This window comes from Arvicanthis niloticus, chromosome 2 (assembly GCF_011762505.2).
Source record: "Arvicanthis niloticus isolate mArvNil1 chromosome 2, mArvNil1.pat.X, whole genome shotgun sequence".
NCBI lineage: Eukaryota > Metazoa > Chordata > Mammalia > Rodentia > Muridae > Arvicanthis > Arvicanthis niloticus.
The window spans coordinates 108,548,429-108,552,361 of NC_047659.1; the positions used below are offsets into that span (position 1 = coordinate 108,548,429).

Consider the following 3,933-nt stretch of genomic DNA (forward strand, 5'->3'; position numbering starts at 1 on the left):
AAAGACAGAGGCTAACATAATGAGTGTGTAAACAGAGTCCATCATTCGGCTGTTTACCAGAAACACACCTCAGCAACAAAAATAGTCCTCAGTGCAGGAAGGATATCTGTGGGGCCACCATTGCAAGACCAAAGGGAAGGCCTAATCAAGGGTGATGGGCACAATGGTAGCAGCACAGGGTGAAAACCAAGGTCCAGGAAACAATAGACACAAGCAGAGCAAGCACTCAAATTCAACTGGTGTCCATTGGGGTCCCTGTTCAGGTTCCAGTTGTTGCCCTAACCCTCACCCCCCTAGATTGGTCCTTGGGGTAGGAGGTAAGAAGGCACAGAATCTGATTCTGGCAGCCAGGTGAGAAGCAGAAGCAGACTTGTTTATTGTAGGATTGGGAAGTGCCTTTGTACCCTCTGCCCATGTCCCCTTGGTCTGTAACTACTCCTCCTGAATAGTTGGCACCAGCTGATTAGCTGCCCTGGTCTCTCTCTCTCTCTCTCTCTCTCTCTCTGTCCCCAGGTGTCAGGCAGGTTTCTGGGGATAGCAAATGTGCTTGCATGGGCCGTTGCAGACCACCAGTCAGAACATGCTGACCCACTCCTTCCACAACTTTTGAAATTTATTTCTGTATGTTCATATCCAGTTTTTATATTACCACTTGGTAAAGCACTCATCTTTTCTCTAATGTGTACTTTTAAGATTTTTATTTTTGAAAAAAAAAAACAAGTAGTTATAACTGCATGGGTTTATATTTGTTTGTTTTATTTTGTTCCCGTATACACATATGACAATATCATGCTGCTTTTCTTATTGTGGCTTTGTAGTATTAAATAAATAAAAATAAAATTAGATGTGTACCCCACATTCCGTTTTGAGTGAACCAACAGTTATTACATTGACTCTGTAAAGATAGTAGTATTGCTTTGTGCATCCTAACTTGGACTAAAGCTTACCTGTGCCTATACTGTGGTGTACAGTCTGTAGGTATGTGTACATATATGCATGTAGAGAATAATCTATGTGCATTTCTCTGTAATAAATGGTAAAACACACCTAGAATATTCATTTGCTTTTGTTGCTTGTAATTTTTTAGTAGTTCTTTGAGAATTTAGTACAAGAGACTTTCAAAAATTCATTTCTGTTTGAACATGTCTGGGTACCCATGGAGGCCAGAAGAGGATGCTGGATCCCTTGAAACTAAAGTTATAGATGGCTGTGAACCACCTGACATGAGTGCTGGTAACTGTGCCTTCTTCAATATCACTATGTTCTCTTAACCACTGTTCAATCTTGGACAAGGTATTTTTATCATACTTTTCTCCTCCCCTAATTTCTCCCAGATCCACACCTCTCTTTACTACCTAGCCAACTTTGTGTCATGCTTTCTTTCTTACCTACTAAGTCAAATTTGTGCTGCCCATGTACTCTTGAATATGTGGGCTCTCTCTCCTCTTCTCTCATAATCATCTCTCTTTCGTCCATGCCTTAACTAGGTGTAGGACTTCATATCAACCCCTTGTTTTTATACTGCTTAAGGATTTACATGAAAACACATAAATGTCTCAATGATCTTATATGCATCATGTGTTAAAAACATTTAAGATGTATTGAGGTAAGCAAAATACACTATTTATATAAACTTCAGTTATTCCTACTTTTTCCATGTTGTGAGTATGTATTTAAAATTATATATTACTAAAATCATTGATTTTATAACAAATTGTGTGTGTGTGTGTGTGTGTGTGTGTGTGTGTGTGTGGTTTTTCAAGACAAGGTTTCTCTGTGTAGCCCTGGCTGTCCTGGAACTCACTCTATAGACCAGGCTGGCCTCGAACTCAGAAATCTGCCTGCCTCTACTTCCCAAGTGCTGGGATTTCAGGCATGCGCCACCACTGCCTGGTTCAAATGTTATATTTTTAAATTAGTCTTTGGTTATTTTACAAGCCAGAATAATTAAACTATTCCATATTCCCCTTTTACCTCCTTTTTTTTTTATAAAAAAAAAAAATTGTATTTACTTAGAAGCATTCAGAATGTCAACAAAACAGCCGCAATTGTTTTTTGCAATTACAGAGTGATATTCAGTTAACAGAACAACAATTATCTTCGTATAAGCTGCATCAGAGACAACTGAAGATGGAAAAAAAAACCCAAAAATAAAACCAAAAGAAAAGAAAAACAAAAACCAAACTACTGTCCCTATATATAACTAATTTGTGCTGTGCACCAACAAGAACCTGCTTTAAATTTCCATGCCAATTTACAACCCCCAGACTGTACCAGGCAAGGTTAGTGGCTATTGAAAATACCACCAGGACAGGGCTATCTAAAGACACATTCCGTAGTGTGTTTACTATACAAAAAAAGACACTGTACAGTTTAAAAACAAATCTTACACAGCCTTACATTTCAATTTTTCTTTAAAAGGAGTGAGTTGTGTACAGGGGGGTTAAATGCTTTATAGACAAGAAAAAAAAACTGCGCTAGAACCAACTTATTCATCATCATCTTCTTCTTCATCATCTTCGTCTTCCTCCTCTTCCTCATCCTCTTCATCCTCCTCATCATCTTCCTCTTTCTTTTTTTTCTTGCTCTTTTCTGCCTTGACTACCCCCTTTTTCGTTGCATCAGGTTTTCCTTTAGCTCTGGAGGCGGCAATATCCTCACACTTCTCCTTCAGCTCAGCAGCCTTCTTCTCTTAGGGCTGCTCATCATCCGCGGCAGTGTTGTTCCACATCTCTCCTAGTTTCTTTGCAACATCACCAAAGGATAAGCCAGGATGCTCGCCTTTGATTTTTGGGCAGTACTCAGAACAGAACAGGAAGAAGGCCGAAGGAGGCCTCTTGGGTGCATTGGGGTCCTTGAACTTCTTTTTGGTCTCCCCTTTGGGAGGGATGTAGGTTTTCATTTCTCTTTCATAACGAGCCTTGTCAGCCTTTGCCATATCTTCAAATTTCCCCTTTTCTTTAGCAGACATAGTCTTCCACCTCTCTGAGCACTTCTTGGAGAACTCTGAGAAGTTGACAGAAGCATCTGGGTGCCTCTTCTTGTGCTCCTCCCGGCAGGTTTGCACAAAGAATGCATATGAGGACATTTTACGTCTCGGCTTCTTAGGATCTCCTTTGCCCATGTTTAGTTGGTTTTCCTCTACGAGGCACAGAGTTGCCCAGTGCCCGTCCGGCTCTCGCTTGCCCCGGCGCTGTCTCTATGGAGCTCAATGTACTGCAATGGCTGTCCCCCTTTTACCTCCTTATGCGCTCTCATTTAACCAAAAAATACATTTATTCAGATTTAATTTTTAGAGGCTGTAATGCTATTGGTTATTGTGGGTCTGCTTCTGAAGTCTGTCCCAGATGGGAGTCTGAACTCAGCAGATAGCCTCCATGCCTCTTCTCTGGATAGTTTACTTCCCCAGAGCTTACTCTGCACTGTGGTGTGTTGAAGGTCCCAGGCTTTCTCTCCTATTCCCCTTTAAAACCTTGGCTTGAGGGAACTTGTACATTTCTCAGGTAAATTTTGCTTCTATCACTTTAAACTGCCATAGAGTAGAGCTCTTCTCTTGCTCTGTTTTTATTTTCAATGTTTCCATAAGCACAGAAAAATGTGAGCTATTAGAAAGAAGAGGCAAAGCAGGGAAATGTGTGGATGGTGAGGTGGACACTATTTTAACATTTCAATTATAAAGGATAAAGACAAAAATTCTATGGTATTAAAACTTTTATTATTAACCAGTATTTAATAATAGATAGAAACATCCAACATCTTACTAAAAAGAAAGTAATTATCCATACCTATAAAGCAGGATCTTAATTTTGAAAAAAAAAATTTTAAAAATTGTTTTGACCTAAAAATACAAGAAAGAAATTAATTAGAGCTTTGTTTCTCGGAAGAATGAAGTCATACCTTCTTTTCTTTAATTCTTTTGCTTGTCTATGTTTT

At 39.4% G+C, this 3,933-nt stretch overlaps 1 pseudogene; it reads right to left on the reverse strand.

The window, feature by feature from the left end:
* Positions 1–2,372: 2,372 nt before the first annotated feature.
* LOC117703956 (high mobility group protein B1 pseudogene) lies at positions 2,373–3,136 on the reverse strand (annotated as a pseudogene).
* Between the last annotated feature and the right edge of the window lie 797 nt (positions 3,137–3,933).